A 21048-nucleotide genomic window follows, 5' to 3' on the forward strand; every position below is an offset into this window, starting at 1 on the left:
AGCTAATTTGTGTATTTTTAGTAGAGACGAGGTTTTACCATGTTGGCCAGACTGGTCTCGAACTCCTGGGCTCCAGGGATCCGCCCTTCTCAGCCTCCCAAAGTGCTGGGATTACAGGGGTGAACCACCGTGCCCAGCCTAAAATAACATCTTTTAAGGGAAGGTTCATGGGGCAGACAGACTAGAGGCTCTTTTATTTTATTTTATTTATTTTTTTTTTTTTTTAGACGGAGTCTGGCTCTGTCGCCCGGGCTGGAGTGCAGTGGCCGGATCTCAGCTCACTGCAAGCTCCGCCTCCCAGGTTCACGCCATCCGCCTCCCAGGTTCACGCCATCCGCCTCCCAGGTTCACGCCATTCTCCTGCCTCCGCCTCCCAAGTAGCTGGGACTACAGGCGCCCGCCTCGTCGCCCGGCTAGTTTTTTGTATTCTTTAGTAGAGACGGGGTTTCACCGTATTAGCCAGGATGGTCTCGATCTCCTGACCTTGTGATCCGCCCGTCTCGGCCTCCCAAAGTGCTGGGATTACAGGCTTGAGCCACCGCGCCCGGCCGAGGCTCTTTTATTCTAAGCTGGAAGTCAAAAGAAACAGACGCTCCTCAAGGGCAGGAGAAAAAAATCCATTGTGAGCTTTTGATACCCAGACAGCAGGGAAGCCCCAAAAGGCAAGAATTCAATAAATACTCCCACTGGACATGCAACTGCAAGAAATGACGCAATCAGAAAACGGCCAAGTTAAATTACATGTTCACTTGCAGTAAGTTTTCAAGGAAACATACTAACAAAACACTTACTGAAATATTTCTTATAATTGTTTATCGGTAAACATTAGTAATTAGTAATTAATGCTCTCCTACATAAACAAAATGCCTATTTTAAATAGAAAACAGTAATCGAGTGCATCAGAGAGAATCTCTGGCCTATCACACAAAAGATCTCACCTTTGACACCATAAACCATATTACTGCACACCCAGGGCAGCTACCTGCTTAGGACCTGGGCTTGAGAAAAAATGACTCGCCTCTAGGAAACAACAGATGCTGGAGAGGAAGTGGAGAAACAGGAACACTTTTACACTGTTGGTAGGAGTGTAAATTAGTTCAACCATTGTGGAAGACTGTGTGGCAATTCCTCAAGGATCAAGAACCAGAAATACCATTTGACCCAGCCATTCCATTACTGAGTATATACCCAAAAGATTATAAATTATTCTACTATAAAGACACATGCACACGCATGTTTATTGTGGCACTATTCACAATAGCAAAGTCTTGGAACCAATCCAAATGCCAATGATAGACTGGATAAAGAAAATGTGGCACATATATACCACGGAATACTATGCAGCCATAAAAAAGGATGAGTTCATGTCTTTTGCAGGGACAGGGTGGGAAAGCTGGGAAACCATCATTCCAGGGCAAACTAACCCACAAGAACAGAAAACCAAACACTGGCATCTTTCTCACTTCTGGTGGAGTGACAAGGAACACATGGACACAGAACATCACACACCGGGGTCTGTCGGTGGGTGGCGGACTAGGGGAGGAATAGCATTAGGACAAATACCTAATGTAGACGACAGGTTGATGGGTGCAGCAAACCGCCACAGCACATGTATACCTGTGTAACAAAACTGCACATTCTGCACATGTATTCCAGAACTTAAAGGCTAATTAAAACAAAAAATGACTAGCCTCAAGGGCGCTCACCTTACAAATGCAAACCTATATCATGATAATAATGTTGTATCACTGTACTTCCTAATTTCAGAATGACATCTCATCATAGTCATTTTTAGAACATGGAAACAAACACACAAGTTTTGGAAGAAGATTCAGCAGATGAAGAAGTGACACTAGGAAAACAATGGGCACCCAACAGATAGAAACAAAAAGCCTTTGTCTCACATGGTGGCCTCTGGCGGTACAAACTGGGTCCCCACGAGGCTTCTGGAAGAAGTGCTGTCTGAGCAATGACTCAGAAAAAAAAGGGAGTTTTCAACGGACCCAAAGCAGTTTCAGGCTTAACAAAGGCCATATTAGTATAAAATTCTTCTCAACTCCTAAAGCTGGAGGATCCTTGGAAGTAAAAAGCAGTCAGAAATCGGGTATCAAACAGAGACGGGGGGCTTAAATCCGGGTGTGTTTTCTTGGTCTTGAGTAATTAACGAAATCAACAAAATGTAGCCAGGAGCTGGAAGCAACCCATTATGACATGTAAGATTCATCAAGGACGTGTCCAGCAACAGATAAATGGGCAAACCAATGTGATACGTGGCAAATACATACAGTAGAAGGAAATATCATCACACGCTACACCACGTGATACAAACTTTGCAGACCTCATGCTAAGTGAAATAGGCCAGTCACAAAAGGACAAATGCTGTGTGACTCCACTCATATAAGGTATCTGGAGGACAAAAACCCATAGAGAATGCTGCTTGCCAGGGGCTGGGAGGAGGGGAGAATAAGGAGTTCTTGTTCAAAGGATGCACAATTTCAGTTCTGCAAGATCCAAACAGTTCTGGAGATTAGCTGCACAACAATCTGAAGATACTTAACACTACTGAACTGTCCACCCCAAAATATTTAAGATGGTCAATCTTATGTGTATTTTACAATTAAAATATTTTAAGGTTTTTGTTAAATTAAGTTTTTTTTTTTTTTTTTTTTGTACAGACGGGGTCTCACTATGTTGCCCAGACTGGTCTTGAACTCCTGGACTCAAGTGAGCCTCCTGCTTCGGCCTCCCAAAGTGTTAGGATTACAGGTGTGAGCCACGACGCCTGGCCTTTTCTGAATTTTTTAAGTCAAGAAGCTGATACTTAACCCCAGGGTTTGAAATAAGACTTAAATAAAATAATGTACACAATCTAGCCATAGCACCTGGCATACCTTAGATGTTCAAATAAACATTTGTTTCTCCCACTGTCTTTGTTTCCAGAATAAGAAATAAAGTTGTGATCAGAGAAGTTAAATGCCTGGAGGGGCAATCCTAGTGGTTCGGAACTCCAGGGCCACAGTGTCCTGGCTCCACACTGGATTCTCTACTCAGCAGCAAGCGTGGCCTCGGGAAAGTGACCTAGCCTCTCTGACACTCAGCGTCCTGAGCTGTGAAAGTGGTGGTGTGATCAGCACCTCAGAGGGAGCTCTTCTGAGGACGGACATGCAACGGTGATCAGGAGAATGCCTAGCCCATACAAACATGACTTCAGGGCTCACCAGAGCAACGTGGGGACAAGACCAACACGTGCAAACTACCAGGCCACTACCCTGACCCTCCTGGGCTAGTCCTCAACTCCAGCTGCCCACAACAATTAGAATGGTGCAACTGCCTGCAAGCAGGAGCCAGCAGGGGGAACAGTGGGCCTGGCCAGCCTGAGGCCTCTCTGATAACCCACTGCACTGCCACCACAGCCATGACCCTAGCCCGCACATCCATGCACCCTCAGCAAGGTCCCTGGAGGGTGAAGCCTGCACTCCTGCCCAGTGCAATCCCGGGCATTGTCGCTAGAGAGATTTCATCCTGGAATCTCAGGGTGGGCAAGGATCCCTTAGGCTGAGAGTGGGTAAGGAAGCGGCATCGCCCAGGCAGCCTCTGCCTCGAATACCTCTCTTCTTCCTCCTTTTCTTCCATTCCCCTTATTCCCATCTGTGTGGCGAGGAAAAGGTCAGTAAGCACAGCTCCATCTTGGTATTCTCCCCAAAGCTCCACATTAAAGGAAAACTGACATCTGTGAGGAGATAACAGCTAACTCGTTTTTCCCTCCGTTAACTTGGTGGCCGAGTGCAGCCACCACCTGGGCTAAGCATGCCAGCCTTTGCTAACACCCACTCTGCAAGAGGACCAAGCACTGCAACTCGGCTAGCTGTTTCTCACTCCCACTCCTCACCCACCTACACACAAACACACACACACACACGCACGCACACACCCTTAGCCTACAATTAACAGCAACAACAAGAAATCACAGCAGCGAATGGTAGCATATTGCCATAGAACAAGCCATGGAATTTGCACAAGATCCCTCGGACAAGCAATTAACCTCACTAAGCCTCAGGCTCCTCACCCACAGAATGGCCATGCAGACAAGCCTGGCCTCTCCATGTTGCCATGAAGATCCATGACTGTCAAATCTGAAGAACTCTCCTACGCAGCATTTGGTACCACTCCTCAGTCCTGCCCCCCAGAACTTCACGCCAGCCCCAGGAGCTCCTGCACCAGCAAATAAATGTTTTCACTGGGATTATGCAACTCACTTCCGCTCACCACCCTTCAGCCAGAATGAGCCTCATGGCCCTAGAAAGGGGCAGGGAAGGGGGCCATTCCTGTGTCCTCAGTAGAAGAGAAGTGGATTTTGGGAACCAGACGTTTCCTTTTTTTCTTTTTTTTTTTGAGACAAGGTCTCACTCTGTCACCCAGGCTGGAGTAGCATGATCTCGGCTCACTGCAACCTCCATCTCCTGGGTTCAAGCAATTCTCATGCCTCAGCCTCCCAAGTAGCTGGGATTACAGGCACGTGCCACCATGCCCAGCTCTTTTTTTTTTTTTTAGTAGAGAGAGGGTCTCACCATGTTGGCCAGGCTGGTCTCGAACTACTGACTCTCTCAAATGATCCATCTGCCTCAGCTTCCCAAAGTGCTGGGATTACAGGTGTGAGCCACCGCGCCCAGCGGGAACCAGACGTTTCTAACGCAGACACATCCTCTGTCCTCGAGAGCTCATGGCAAGTGGTGAAGACAAGCTACACAAACCCCCAGGAAGAAAACATCATGGAAAAGCCTGCCAAAGACCCTGCAAGCTGCCACGGGAGCAAAGGAAGACTCTATTCACCCCACCTGGGAGCCTGCGACCGAGGTGTGTATGTCATCAGGGAAGGCTTCCTGGGGGAGGTTATATATGAACATCTTGAACAATACAAGCGATCTTCTCAGGGAAGAGGATTGATGGCAGTCACTGAGCAGAGAGGCTCCTGGCCTTGAACAACACTGCAATCTCATCTTTACTGGTGTTGAGGCCTGGGCTCCTTCATAACTGTATCATAAACCCACTCCAAGTGGGTGTACCTGACACTGTGACCGCCAGGGCAGAATCACCATGAACACAGGACGTGGAAGGCCAGCCGGACACCTGGGTCCCAGGAGAAACAGTGTGGGGACACAGAGGCCAGACAGGCCTCGGTTCCCATCCCAGCTCTGTTATGTGTCCTCGTGGGCCATTATGACATTAGTTTGTGGGCTTGGTGTTAAAAAACATAAGCTCTTTTTGTGAGAGCTGTGTTTTCATTGACCCAACAAATCTATTAACAAAAAAGGGGCAGTCCATGGTCAAAACTGCTACCAGAGGTAAAAACAGTCAAAACAATATTGATGATTGATGTTTCTGCTATACCTATATATTAGTATCTATCAGAGGTAGCACACACTGAGTCCTCACTAAGGGCGTGGCCAATTTCTAGTCTACTGCTATTATTATGCTCTTTCACAGATGAGAAAATTGAGGCACAGAAGTCAGTTAAGCTGCCCAAAAGCATAGGAACGTGTTGCAGAAAGCGGTTTGCCTCCATACTGAGCCTCAGCAGGGAACTCACCGTTCCCACTTCTCACACAGCACCGTGGCAGACAGGAACACGGGAGCCGACAGTTTACAGTTCAAGTCTCAGCTCTGCCACTCAGTCACTCTTTGATCTCAGGCGTGTCACCTCTGCAAGCCTCACTTCCCCCATTTCTGAAATGGAGGTTAATCCAACCTCATCAGGTAATTAAGGCAAAGCACTTGCCACAGAGAAGCGCTCAATAATGCTGTCGTCTTTATTTCCTTTAGCAGTCAAGAGGGTGGGGTCCCTGCCCTCTCAGCTTGCCCAATAGTCTCCTGCCTCAGGGGAAGGGCCAGGGACCCCCATTTCTAGAAGACCTTATAAGCTCAGATAAACTTTATTAGAAATATAAAGGAGGAGCCGGGCCCGGTGGCTCACATCTATAATCCCAACGCTTTGGGAGCCTGAGGCGGGTGGATCACAAGGTCAGGAGTTCAAGACCAGCCTAACCAACACGGTGAAACCTCGTCTCTACTGGAAAAAAAAAAAAATGCAAAAATTAGCTGGGTGTGGTGGCACACACCTGTAATCCCAGTTATTCAGGAGGCTGAGGCAGGAGAATCACTTGAACCCAGGAGGTGGAGGTTGCAGTGAGCCAAGATTGTGCCATTGCACTCCAGCCTGGATGACAGAGTAAGACTCTGTCTCAAGGAAAAAAGAAAAAAAAAAAAAAGAAATGAGAGGAGATAGGAGTACTTTCATTTTCAAAAAATTGAAAATCGTGGTTCCTGAACTGGAAGACACTAAAAGTAACCCAGAGTTTTGAGGAGGCCAATGTCTGGGGCATGCTCCCACTGGATTGCAGTTTCACTTGAAGGCAAAGTCATTATGCAACATCCCACATCTGTTAATCTGGCCTAACTAATGCCTCCCATGTTTCCAGGTGAACGTGAGGCATATGGAGCTATGACAAGCATCACGGAACTTCCATCTCCAGTGAGGTGTGCAGTTCCCCTTTCTTCTTCCATTGCCTGGCAATAGTTTGTACAGAACCTACCAGGCAAGTAAAGTCTTGACCTGACAGAGGCAGAAGGAAGTTGGGAGGCAGGGAAGGTCAAGAAGACCCTTCAGACCACTGAGGACTATTAAGGTTCCTTGCAGGTTTAAGGGGCTCCCAATTACTTCAATAATCCTGGAGCCCCCATCAACGCCTACCATGGAGCCGGGACCCAGTGAAGACACGGAGGCCCCTATGTTCAGGAAGGTTATTTACAAGAAAGATGCAATAAAGTGCTACACTGATATAAATAAATAGCCCAAAGCACAACAGATACTAAGCACATACACGATAAAGACAAGAAGGGAAGTAAAGAAACCAATGCTGGCTTCGTGTTGCTGGGGAAAGCTACACAGGCAAGGTGCAGGTGGCCTTGGAGTGGAGAGCGCCTAAGTGTTCTTCCTTTACTTTTTTCAAAAATGCATACTTCTATACGTTTTACCAGGCAAGACTGTAAGCTCCTTGAGGGTAGGGATGGTGCCCTGTTTACCACACTATCCCCAATACCATGCATAGAATAAAGACTCAAACGCTGGATTGATGGATGGATGAAAGATGGGCAGATGGATAGTCAGCGCACAGTAGCAGAAGACACGTAGATTTAAGTGGCCAAAGCCCACAGAACAGGGCTTTCCCCAGAGGCCCATGGCCACATTTTCCCTGTTCCTACTTTCAGAATCTACAGCACTCTTAGCCTGCAGTCCCTGGATTTCACAATCACTGCCTATATTTGGACTGCACTCCTGATGTGGCCTCATCCCGCAGGCCTCTCTCACTCACTCACTCTCTCACATGTCTCTCTCGATCACCTTTAACCTACTTCTGCTCCTGACCCAGACCCCTGGCCCACCCCAGGTTGGTTCGCAGTTTCTGAAAGAGCCACAGCTGTGGGTGTCAGGCCCAGCCCAGCAGACAGCACATGTTTGGGTGCTCAGTTATCATAAAGTACTGCTGACCTCTACTGTGGAACAGAATTCAGTCACCTCTGCTTCCACATCTGTGCAGGACAAGCTCCCTCTGCTTTTGCTCCATAGCCCCAAGTCTAGCACAGAACCTATTCCCCTTCACCCATCTTCAAGAAGGGAAGGCACAGCTGGGAGCTGTAAAATGTCACTATACCCACAAGCTGCAACCGTTTGTTCCCTCCAGCAAGACTGCAGATAATTTCAGCTGGACCTTCTCTTCTTCTCACTCTGACCTCAAAGTAGATTTTGTTTCATTTGTTTGTTTTCACAACAGAACATCCTGGTAGGGAATATTGGCGTCTTTTTCTTTTCAAAGTGACATTGACACAACTCCACTTTGTGCAAATAAATATTTTCAACCTAAATGAGTCATTTGGTTGGAACAGTGAGTTCGCAAGCCTGCGTATAGGTTGACCTCTTTACCAAGAAGGGTGGCGGGTAGCATTGTGTTTAGGGCTGACAAATATTATGAACAACGAGATCTTTTCCATGGTGATATCCACTGCTGTACAAAGGGAAAATAAGGAGAAAAACAGGGTGATAGTTTAAAACTCTGGGCCAGGCAGAATTCATCCTCGGGGAGAATCCAGCTACACTAGTATCTTGCTATAAGATCTTGAGAGCAGAAGAAGGTATTTAACTTCTGACTCTTGCTAATTCATTTGTGGTTGTCAGGATTAACTTGAAGCATTTACTACATGTAAAACATCTGAAAAATACTCAGTATATAGTAAGCATTCAATGTTAGCTGTTTTTTGTTTTTTATTTTGAGACAGGGTCTCGCTCTGTCATCCAGGCTGGAGTCCAGTGGCATGATCTGAGTTCACTGCAATCTCTGCCTCCCAGGCTCAAGCAATCCCCCCATCTCAGCCTCCCAAGCAGCTGGGACTACAGAGGAACACCACCATGCCCAGCTAATTTTTGTAATTTTAGTAGAGACAGGGTTTTGCCATGTTGCCCAGGCTGGTCTCCGACTCCTGGGTTCAAGCAATCCTCCTGCCTCAGCCTCCAGCCTCAGCTCTGGGTGGGCCCAGAGTTAACTACCCCATGGTGGATGGATGTGGCTAACTCAGCTGTTGCCAGGTGACACTCATAAATGATCATAAAACAGTCTGCCTCAGCCTCCCAAAGTGCTGGGATTATAGGTACGAGCCACTGCACCCAGCCTGTTATTGTTCTTTAGAGACAACATATAGGGGGCTGTACTGCCCAGTATGGGAGTCACTACTCACATATGGCTATTTAGATTTCATTAAAATTAAACAAAATTAAAAATTCAGCTCCTCAGTTGCACTAGCCACCTTTCAAGTACTCAGTAACTACCAACATCTAGTGGTGACTACATCGGATGGTGCAGATGGAAAGCAGTTCCGTCCTGCAGAAGGTTCTATAGGACAGTGCTGATATGGAGGTGAAGGAGTGACGTGAAGCTTGAGGGTCTGTGTGACCTTGGGCGAGTTACTTCACCTCTCTGTGCCTCATTTCCTCATTTGTAAAATGGGGATAATGTAGCTACCTTATTCAGTCATCATAAGGATTATGGGCTCTGCAAGCACTCACAATAATGTTTATGATAATGGTAAACACTTACCAGATGGAACCCTAGAATGGAGGACAGACACCCTTATGGTGCAGTGTGGATTGCTGCAAGGATTAGAAAGATTTTTATAGAAAGCACCTCCCACAGGCCCAAACATAGCAAACACTCAGTCCATTCACTTTTTTTTTTTTCAATAAATATTCACAGAGCACCTACTATGAGCTAGGCATTCTTCTAGGCACCAGAGACATAGAAGTGAACAAAGGCCTTGCTCTCAGGGAGCGTACAGTCTCACTAAAGGGGTTGATTATTGCTTACGCTAACAGGAACACCAACACGTCCAGCATATTACATATTCTCAGCAACGAAAAAGAAACGCCAACCATAAAGCTACCCACAAAGGTGGCATCTGACAAAAGGGCTCTACTGAACGAATGGATGGATAGATTAATGAATGAGGGTGTGGGGAGGCGGCTCAATAATGCACAAGCGATGAACTGGGCTCTGGGTGGGTCCAGAGTTAATCACCCCACGGTGGATGCATGTGGCTAACTCAGCGGTTGCCAGGTGACACTCATAAATGATCATAAAACAGTCTGCAAACAGTGTTATGTATAAAACCTTCATCATCATGAACAGGAATCTTAAGATCCAAATGACTGGGATAAACATGGCCTTTATGCACATGCCCTCTGGCTTCTATTCTGGACTCTGCTCTGACTCATCCTGTGGGCTGGGGCTGTTCACTCAGCGGAAGGACCGAACAGCCTTTCACTGGCCCTGGACAAACGAAACCCCCTAAGAGGGAGGTGTCCCACTGCCCAGAAAACCCCTCTCCCCAGCCCTCGGACTCACCTGCCGGCCTGAGCAACGTGCCTTCTAGCTCTGGTTCTATTATTCACGACAAAGGGGCTTTCCCTGGAGGCGGCAAGTGGCACCACGCGCCTGCCTGCGTTTCTATTTCCAAAATCTGAAAGCTCTGTTTCATAGGTTTGCAGCTCCCTGACAGCTAAATGTCATGGGATGGAGCCACGTTGAATCACTGGATCTACTCCTTACCAGCAGGCTGGGCCTCAGAAAGTTATTTCAAGTCCTCTAGTCCCGATCGCTCCTTTTTTGTTTAGTAAGTAAAAATAGTGCATGCTTCACAACGTTGTTAGTAGGATTACATGAGAGAACTTAAATAAAGTGCCCGAGTCTTTGGTAGGACCCAGCTCACGTCCCATCTAGAATGCCAAGACGGCTAGACAAGAAGAGGAGATGCAGCTAAGTACCAGTGCAGGCACTATCTATCAGGGCCACCTGGTCTACCTGCGCCATGCCCAATGCCCTCCTCATTCAAAAGGAGAGGGCCATATCAGGCCACCTGGCTACCTGCTACCTTTGCCAATGCCCTCCTCATTTAAAAGGAGAGGGCCACACGGATCCGTGCCCTACCCTGCGATCTCTTGCAGCACACTACCCGCTCCATTTTCCCACACCCATGGTGCATTTCATCCTGCTGAAAAGAATACAAAGCATATGGAAATTCAGTGCCAGAATTCATACCAGCAACCTCGTCCATCTGCATAAGCCTTAGTTCCAAATGGTGACAACAGGCCTTTTGCTCATTGCAGGTGTCACATGTGCACGGGTGTGTAGGAACAGCAACCCTGGAATCCATGAGACTGAGAGGGAACTACCACGACCTGCCTCGTCGGAAGCAGAAACCCCTGAGGAACGCCAGTTTTAACGTAGCCAAGTTTTAGCCAAGTTTTAACGTAAAAATGCCTGTCTTGAATATCACACTTCAAGACGAGATGATGTGTAAGGGTCTTCCTGTGTCTGATCTACAAGGATTCCTGATAGGAGGTCACCTGGTGGGGAGGACAGGGCTGAAATGAAGTTAGGAGATGCTCCCCACGTGGCCTAAAACGATCCCTGTCCCTCACTTCTCCCCTCACCATCCCAGCCAGCATCTGCCACACCATGACCTCCTCTTGCCCACGGCCCTCCCTAATCTGTCCTTAATTGAATTACAGGCAATTTCCACTCCCCCAACCAGGTGGATTCCTCCCATCAAAAATCATTTCTGTGCCTCTTTAAACTCCTTCTTATTAAACTCCTCACTAAACTCCTCCCTTTCTGGTGATTGCCTACCCCCTGGTTTGGTCAACCAGAAATCACCTCTCATGTCAAATCCCAACTCATCACGCATTCTCTGTATGTCTACCCCATGGCAGGCACAGCACACAGACTCGACAACGACCATGGCTGACCTTGAGGGACTCGAAACCAAATGGAAGCGGGGGTTGCAAGGTACGTGGATTAACAGCCAAACTAAATGGGCAGCCACTAGTACATCAACGGAATTCTAAGATGCTAGGCATTCAGGGCAGGACGGGCTGATTCCAAACGTGGAGATGTGGAAAGAAGGGCCATGAACGAGGCTCCAAAAATGAGCAGAATGTAGACAGGGAGAGCAAAAGGGGGAAAGAAGGGGAGGCCCTTTCATTTGAAATCCGACTTTCTGATCAGTGCTCATCATTCCGGCCCTCTCTTACCCTTGGAGCCAGCCCCTTTGGATCCACTTAAGATTTCTACTGTGTCCTCCTCTTGTTTGTTGGTTAGCTACTCCCTGCTTGATCTGACCCCTGCAGACCTACTCACCTTCCCTACTCCCTGGGCTCTGACCCAAAACAGCACTCTCAGAGTTGGCATTAAGTATGGCAAGGCTAAAATTAGGACTGTTTCCATAGATATCTAGACTTGTCTGTAGCAAATGCATTCAGCTCCCTCCCAAGTGGGAAAAAAAAAAATGTATTTTCCATTCTGACTGCAAAGCAACCCAGGGGTCTGGAACATCGAAGCCTCCTCACATCTGGACATGCCTCTGAGCTTCCCAACCCCATGGGAAGGAAAAGAGGAGCCTCCTCGGGTCTGTGCAGTGGTTTGCAGGGGAACTACAAAAGCCATTTGTCCTCACTGGACGAGAAAACACCAGGCAGAAAAGGAGGTAGCAACCACAGGAAGCACTCGCATGTCCAGACCACCAGCACATACGTGCGTACCCTCGTGTCATCCTGGGAGGGGGTTCCTTCTGGGAGGTGGCTCGCCTTTCTCCCCATTTCAGAGATGAGGCAAACGCAGACCAGGAAAACTACATAATTCAGTGTCACTGGAAGACGAGCCACATCACAGTGAAAAGACGGAAAACGGAAATTCAAAGACGTTCAGAGAACCGCCCAAAGCCACTCTGCAAAGGGCCATCAGGAGGACAGAGAAGCAACAACAGACACCGCTGATGCTGAAGGCACTGTTTTGTTCTAGGTTCCGGGTTCAATACTTCATGTGGAGTCTTGCATTTCACCCTAGTTATGAGTTGAATTGTGTATCCTCCAGAAAGATGTGCGGCTGAAGTCCTATCCCCACTCAGAATGTGACCCTATTTGGAAACAAGCTCATTACAGGTATAATTCAGTTAAGATGAGCTCATACTGGAGAAGGGTCGGCCCTTAACCCAGTCTGACTGGTGTCTTCATAAGATGATGGCCATGTGATGAGACACACAGAAAGAGTTCCAGTGATGACAGGGGCTTAGAGTAATGCATCTACCAGCCAGAGTGCCGAAGAAAAGCTAAGCAGAGGCCAGGAAGGACACAGGTTTCAGAGAGCATGGCTCTGCCAACACAACTCTGACCTCTGGAATCAAGAGACATTATTGACTCATTTCTGTTGTTTTGAGCCATCCAGTTTGTTATGGCAGCCTTCGGAAACTGATACAGTCCTCACCACAATTCTATGAAGACAGGTACTGACATGGTTGGGTTTTACACATGAAGTCACTAAATCTTCATTAACAATAAATAATACCAGTGACAGATATCAACATGGTACCAAGTGCTTTACAGACAAACTCATTTTATTGCCACAACAACCCTAACCCCACAACAACCCTAACCCCACAACATCCCCATGATTGTCCGTTTTGGTTTTGGTTTTTGTTTTTTTTTTGAGACAGTCTCACTCTGTTGCCCAGGCTGGAGTGCAGGGGCGCAATCTCAGCTCACTGCAACCTCCACTTCCCGGGTTCCAGCAGCTCTCCTGCCTTAACCTCCTGAGTGGCTGGGATTACAGTTGTGCACCACCACACCTAGATAATTTTTGTATTTTTAGTACAGACAGGGTTTCCCCATGTTGACCAGGCTGTCTTGAACTCCTGACCTCAGGTGATCCGCCCGTCTTGGCCTCCCAAAGTGCTAGGATTACAGGCGTGAGCCACCGCGCCCGGCCTGTCCCATTTTAAAGGAGGGAAAACTGAGGCATAAAGAGATTAAATCATTTGCATAAGGACACAAGGCTTGTATGGGGTAGAATGTGGATTCAAACCCAGATCCAGAATCTGTGCCCTGACCCACTAGGACCAGAACAGTGTCTGATCTCGAATGGAACTCAGAAGGTCTGGTGACGCAGCCCACATCCCTCGCCTCTTTTACAACTTGGTATTCCACCTGCTAATAGAATGCTCTGCACTCAGGAGCACCTTAAAACATGTATTTCGGTCGGGCGCGGTGGCTCAAGCCTGTAATCCCAGCACTTTGGGAGGCCGAGATGGGCGGATCACGAGGTTAGGAGATCGAGACCATCCTGGCTAACACGGTGAAACCCCGTCTCTACTAAAAAAATACAAAAAAACTAACCGGGTGAGGTGGCGGGCGTCTGTAGTCCCAGCTACTTGGGAGGCTGAGACAGGAGAATGGCATAAACCTGGGAGGTGGAGCTTGCAGTGAGCTGAGATCCGGCCACTGCACTCCAGCCTGGGTGACAGAGCAAGACTCCGTCTCAAAAAAAAAAAAAAAAAAAGTATTTCATGGCACAAACAAATTAATCAGATGGGCAGTGGTTTCCATATATCCCATTAGCTCAAATTAAAGTATGTTTATATTTATTTTAAGGCTGACCCAGCTCTATAGCAGCAACAGAAATCAGAATAAGAATACCTGGGGTGTCTAGAGTACAAAGCAGGCAGAGTAAAATAAAGCTCCTGTCTTACAAAGCTTTTATGTGCTAGGTCATTTCAGTAAGCATTTAATGAGCACATATTGTGTGCCAGCACTGCGTCAGGTAAGGGGGATACAAAAGACACAGACTCAGCCTGGCAGGTGCTCCATCTGGAAGGACATGGAAATGGCCACATTACCATATATCCAGGTAAGTACCAGGACTGAAGTCAGAACAGAGATGCTATTAAAGGACAGAGGAGAGGTATCGAAATCTGCCCAGGTAAATAGCAGATGGCTTTAGAGCATCTGGTACCAGACCTTTACCCTTAATTTCAAGCTTCTTACTTTAAGGCTAATCTAAACACCACTACTACCAACCTCCTTCCCCTGTGGGCACACAAGCGCCCCCGCGCGCACACACACACGCACACACACGCACACACACACATGCACTCCTCTGTCTTCCCTCATTCTCTCCTTTTTTCTTTCTCTCTGCAACTTTTCACTGAAACACTTGATTTTTTCACTGCATGAACCACACTGGTGACCCACAGAACAAATGGTAATATTCACCTAATGATTACTAATCCATAATGAAGTAAATAAAGCTAATTGATGACCTTCAGAAAAAAAAATTTAAGGTCAGAGCCTTGAAGCACTAAAGTTCATAGCTAACTAGCAATGGTGATTAGTGTTTCATGGTGATTCATCTAAACAGTCTCAGCACCAGGAATTCAAATCTATTTCTAAATCAGCAAAAGAAAACAATACTGGTGAAAGGAATGAGGAACTAGGGTGGCAGGAGGTGGGGGTGACACAAGGGGTTCCTTCGAGTTGAAGAACCCAAAATAGAGCATGCCCTGACATCAACCTTTCAGTCAGTCACTCGTCCACCCACAGAGGCTGGTCACTCCACACAGAGCACACCGTCTTGACTGTCATGTGGCTTAGCAGTAAGAATGCAGACTCTGACGTGACACTGCCTTCATTGCTTGCATTGTGAAATGGGCATGCCAGCATCCACTTCAGAGAGTCATTCTCAGGTTGAGTGTACCAAAAGTGCTCAGAACCTTCCATGGCACAGAGTAGACACTCAGTCAATGCTATCCATTATTTTTATTATTTCTAGCACGATCTTTGCCATCAAAGAATTTAACACAGTTCCTGAGAAATTACACAGCAGCTGCTATCCATCTTCATCACCACCATCATCATCGCCATCCCCATCATCACCACCACCACCACCACTCCACCAGCAACACACAAGCTGTGGGCACATCCTTTATGCCCTTGAACCTGAGGTTCCTACAGCTATGAAGCAAGTTCCATGAAAATTTACAGACTGAACGCTAAGTGCAGGGCACCCGGAGGGCTGGTTCCGGCTCCCTGGGAGCTGGTCTTATGGAACACGCTGGCAGGAAGAGCCAGAAACCAAGTGAATTTGGAGCATGGTAAAGAGTCATGGCCATGCGCAGTGGCTCACGCCTATAATCCCAGCACTTTGGGAGGCTAAGACGGGTGGATCACCTGAGGTCAGAAGTTCAAGACCAGCCTGGCCAACATAGCAAAACCTTGTCTCTACTAAAAATACAAAAAATTAGCTGGGCATGGTGGCGGACACCTGTAATCCCAGCTACTCGGGAAGCTGAGGCAGGAGAATCGCTTGAACCCATGAGGCAGAAGTTACAGTGAGCCAAGATTGCACCACTGCACTCCAGCCTGGGTGCCAAGAGCAAAATTCTGTCTCAAAAAAAAAAAAAAAAAAAAAAAAAAAAAAAAAGCCATGGAAGTAATGTAGCTGGGAAAACACATAAACAAGCCTCTTACATTAAAATTGGATCCTTTTACCAGAAAGCACACCCACTCACCTCTGCCTGAACCGCCCCCAGCAAGAGGGAGGCCCGGGAGGAGGGTGCAGATTTGACCAGATGATCTGGAGCTGGGTGGCCCTGACAGAGCACACCACCTCATTCCTGGGTGGCCTGACTTTGTATTTGGGTTTATTATTTCTGCCCTGCCCACAAAAGGCCCTTGGGATCAGGCGTATGTCTTTTTTTAACCCCCCTGGCATGAGCAGCACACGACAAAGGCACGCCTCGATTAGCTGGATCGTTCCCGGCCTACTGAGACATACTGTGGAGTTATTTGTATAGTCTGTTCTGAATGGTGTCAGGTGGAGCACTTCCTGCCCCCGGCTGAAAGCCCTGAAGGCCACGTCCCTCCTGGGGCCTTCCGGGAAGCTGAGATGTCAGCGGGCAACACAGGACGGGTGGAAGCGAGGAGCAGGTGGCACTCGGTGTGCTCGTCTGCCTGGGGTCCGGCCTCTTCACCCACCCAGGAAAGCAGCATGTCACAACCATAGAGCATTGGAAACAACCACTGACCAGGTGCCAACAACGTGCCTCCCTTTACCCATCCACAACGCTCCATCACCAATTCTGGCATTAAAACTCGTATGATCCTTTCTCAGATTCATACGCCATTCTTTACCCTCCCACTGTCTGCTACTTCACATCCTTCCTCCTCCTCCTTTCCACCAGGCCTAGGATCTGCCTCCCACTTGGGTCCTGCCCTGCCTTCCCCTCCATGTCACAAGAAGCCAAACCCAAGTCACTGGTTTCACTTCCCTCCTCCTCCTCTCCCTCCTCCTCCACTGTGGCTCCATCCCCTCTCCTCTCACCTCCCAACCCTGACATTTCTTCCTTCCTCCCCACCTGCCTGTATTTTCTCTCCCTCCCTCTCTTCCTCCCTCCCTCCCTTCCTCCTCCTTTATTCTTCTCCTCCTGTCCTCTATTCTCCTGCCTCCACTCAGGGAACTTAAGTGAGAAAATGGTACATTATCCCCGCAGGCCGCTCTTTGCATCCTACCTCTGTCAAACGCAAAACCTCTTCTTTCCTGGCTAACTCAGTCCTTTCTTACAGCCTGCCTGAATCTGAGGACAGGACCTAAGACATGCTGAGGTTAGAGGTTCAAGGGGCCAGGTCCACAGGCACGCCTCACCTCAAGGAAACCTCGTGCAGACAAAGGGTAGAAAGCTGGTCTTCAGGTTTTGACTTCTCTAAGAGGCTACTGCAACTGTCTTCACTCCCCAGGACACCTCCTCTTCCAGGAGCACATGAGCCGCTGCTTTGATCTGACCTCACAACTTGTTCACAAATGTCTCAGGGCATGACTCAAACAGAAAGGCAATGTAACATGTGGCTGCTGAAATGGAGCAATTTGCTCAATGAACTGCAGCTATGTTCATTATTTTAAATGGATTATAAAATAAAGAGTATTTGTCCTGTTTTTACTGCAAGCGTTAGAGTCTGGGGGTATCTTTTTTTGAAATATATTTCATTTTCAGGTAATACATCTTGGGCAAGACACTATTTCCACCCAACAATCGCTGCAAAGTGTGGAGTCAGCATCCCCTGGGTTCAAATTCCACCTTGGTACTTACTGTCTGTGAAAGTTCAGGCCAGTAACTCAGCCTGTCTGTGCCTCAGTTTCCTTGCCTGTTAAACATGGAATAATAAAGTACCCACCACAGGAGATCAGTCAGAGGACTGTAACTGACTCCGCCAACATTACACACGTGTATGGAGCCACTGACATGTCAGACACTATTCCAAGTGCTTTCCATGGATTAATAATTCACACAGCTCTAAAAGGTAGGGACTGCTGCGATCCTCACTTTATAGAAGGTCAGCGAAGTTGAAAAACGTCCAAGATGACATGGCTAAGCAGAGGATACAGGATTCACCCCAAGCAGTCCAGCTCCAGAGATGCACCACTCCCTCTATGAGGTTAGGCCCCAGTGGCCAGCAAAGAATAAGCTGCTCAACAACTCACTCACTAGGATTATACTAAATATTACTGGCTTCCTTTTTATAAGAGCCATTGCCTCCAGACGGGCAATTTTATTCGAGCTTTTGAATTAAATTTCAGACCCGGGGCACTGACCTTCGTGTAATAATATGTATCTCTACCCACACCCCACCTCCACCATTCTGGAGAGAAAGCCAGGCTGGGGGAACTGCCTGCTTGTGGCTTTACGGATCAAGCTGCAGTCTCTGGGCCAAAGAAGCTGGGGGTGTCTCCCTCCCAGAATTGTTGGCAAATCTCTCTGTGGCCAGGGCCAACTGCAGAATGACAGCCACCACCTGTCCCTCTTGACTGGGGAACCGTGGGGGCAGAGGGCTGTGCCACAGAGAGAGCAAAGCTCCTCCTGAATACACACGCCCATCTCCAACGATGCCAAGGAGACTCCAGGCTGAGCAGAGACGGCCCTCCCTAGCCTGCCATGCCTGCTGCATCCCCTGAGCAGTGACTGGTGCTAAAATCCACAGCAACCGACAGGCAGCAGCCCTAGCCATGCCTCATGCCACAGAGCAGGTGACTGATGAATTTAGCTTGCACTTGGCAGCACAGGGCATTTTCACTTTGGTGGGAGGAAGCCGCCTGATTTCGTTTAATTGAAAGTTTCCCTCGCCAGTGCCTGAGAGTGCCTGTCAGCAGCAGGTGGAGGTGGGAAACAAAGGGCAATGAGAAGCCTGCCTGTCCCATACTCTGACACCTCCGGCAGCCCCACCCAACGGGCTCTGCTAGCCAGGTCACTTCTGCTAGGTGAGGTGCAGCCTTCAGTGCCCGGGGGCCAGGAGCATGCTGCATCTGGGATCTGGGATGCAGAGCTATGGGTTCCTCCTCCACAGTTTTCCAGCAGCCACTCCCAGATAGGCTCAGTCCAAAGACCTCAACCCAAACATCCCAATCTTGGGATTTTAGAACAAAATGTCATAGAAGAAAACATAGAGGATGGTCAAGAATGCAGGCTTTGGAGCAAGAAATCTCTGTGTCTGAATCACTGATCTATTCTCTAATCGTGAGACCCAGCAGGAAGCATGGCCTCTGCGGGCCTTAGTTTATCATCTGTGCCATCAGCATGGGAACCAGGTTAGAACCCCAGGCCTGGGGATAAAACAGGACTGAAACTAACTGGACCCCCATACCAGTCCCCATGATAACTCCAACCATTAGGATTTGCTCAAAAGTGTGGGCCCACGAAGGTAATTTATGGAGTCACAAATCAGGAGAGCAGATACCCTTGGAGACACAGGGGGCAGTGATGGAAGAGGGGAAGGATGCACTCGGGGCACTGGCAACGTACTAATTCTTGTTATGGGAGCTGGTGATACAGATATGTTACCTTTGTGAAAAGTCACCAAGCTGCACACTTACGCTTTCTGTGCTTTGCTGCTGGTATAATATGCTATACTTCTATTTAAAACCAGACTAACACAGGAACAGAAAACCAAACACTGCATGTTCTCACTCACAAGTGGGAGCTGAACAACGAGCATGCATGGACACAGGGAGGAGAACGATATACAACAGGGCCTGTCGGAGGGTGCGGGGCTAGGGAAGGGAGAGCATTAGGACAAATGCCTAATGCATGCAGGGCTTAAAACCTAGATGACAGGTTAGGTTGACAGGTGCAGGAAATCACCATGGCACATGTATACCTAAGTAACAAACCTGCACATTCTGTACATGGATCTCAGAACTTAAAGTAAAATAAAAAATAAATAAATAAACAAGTAAAATATAAAATACAAATGTACTTTAAAAAAAAAAAAAGCATTGGCGTGGGACATAAAAACTGGCCTTCATGACTGTCCTCGGCTCAGAGTAAGAACTCCATATCTGAACACTCTGGTGGTCATCTCTCCACATAAGCCCCCTTCACCCAGGGCTGTATTTATAAAACCCACCATCTAATGGTACCACTGTGTTTGCAGATGGCCCCAACAACTCTGAGCGATCATCATATCCAGTGACTCCAAAGCATCTTCCCTGCCTTCCACAAGTATTTACTGAGCATGTTCTATGTACCAGAAATGGATCCAGAGGTAAACAAAACTAAGAAAGTCCCTTTAAAAAAAAAAAAAAAAAAACCCTTTAAAAAAAAAAAAAAAAAAAAAAAAAAAAAAAGCTGATTTTATGCATCTGAAGAGAAGGGAAAGAATACCATTTACTGAGGCCCTGTTATGTATAATAATGGTGTCCTGGGTGGTGCATCTGCCGTATAATTTTATCATTAACACTGTTGCAAGGTTCAATCTAGTCAAGGTTATCCCTCCATTTGAGGTATAAACCACCCAGTCTACGCCAAACGGAAGCCCAAAGTCTCCTCCAAAAAATTTTTTTTTCCAATATTTTTTCAGAAACTAGCACAGCAGGCTCTGGAGACAGATTATTTGGGTTCAAACCTTCATTGTATGACTTTAGGCAAGTTTCTCAACCTCTCTATGCCTCAGTTTTCCCATTTTCAAAATCAGAGAAATCATTACTTCTTAGAATTCTGGAAGGATGCAATATGATGATCCAGGAATATACTACAGAACACTTGAAATATAGCTGCTCTGAAGTGAGCCGTGCTATAAATTAATATACAGGCCAGGCACAGGCACAGTGGCTCACGCCTGTAATCCCAGCACTTTGGGAGGCTGAGGCAGGTGGATCACTTGAGATCAGGAGTTCGAGACCAGCCTGGCCAACGTGGTGAAACCGTGTCTCTACAAAAATACAAAAATCAGTTGGGCGTGGTGGTGCACACCTCTAGTCCCAGCTACTCAGGAGGCTGAAGCACGAGAATCGCTTGAACCCAGGAGGCAGAGGCTGCAGTGAGCCAAGATCATGCCACTCCACTCCAGCCTGAGCAACAGAACAAGACCCTGTCTCAAAAAAATAATAAAAATAAAAATAATAAAACAAAATACATACCAAAGTCCAAAGACAGTATGAAATAAAGAATGTTAACATACGAATTTATATATATATATTTTGGTTATGCTGGGCTAAATACAATATATAATCAAATTAATTTTACCTGTTTCTTTTACTTTTTTAAAAATATGACTACTAAAATATTTAAAATTACATATGTGGTTTATATTATATTTCTTTTTTTTTTTTTTTTTTTTTTTTT

At 47.2% G+C, this 21048-nt stretch overlaps 1 protein-coding gene across 5 annotated transcripts in view; it reads right to left on the bottom strand.

Moving 5' to 3' along the window:
* LARGE1 (LARGE xylosyl- and glucuronyltransferase 1) overlaps positions 1–21048 on the bottom strand; it is a 653148-nt gene that overhangs the window by 586051 nt on the left and 46049 nt on the right. For 2 of the 5 annotated variants that reach the window (XM_017890124.1, XM_017890122.1), the window contains exon 1: positions 9951–10144. The exons of the other annotated variants lie outside the window; for them this stretch is intronic. The gene's annotated coding sequence lies outside the window, so the exon portion shown is untranslated. Of the gene's footprint in view, positions 1–9950; positions 10145–21048 lie in introns of those variants that run through there. 5 annotated transcript variants of the gene reach the window in all.

Source organism: Rhinopithecus bieti, unplaced genomic scaffold, assembly GCF_001698545.2.
Source record: "Rhinopithecus bieti isolate Rb0 unplaced genomic scaffold, ASM169854v2 scaffold_19737, whole genome shotgun sequence".
NCBI lineage: Eukaryota > Metazoa > Chordata > Mammalia > Primates > Cercopithecidae > Rhinopithecus > Rhinopithecus bieti.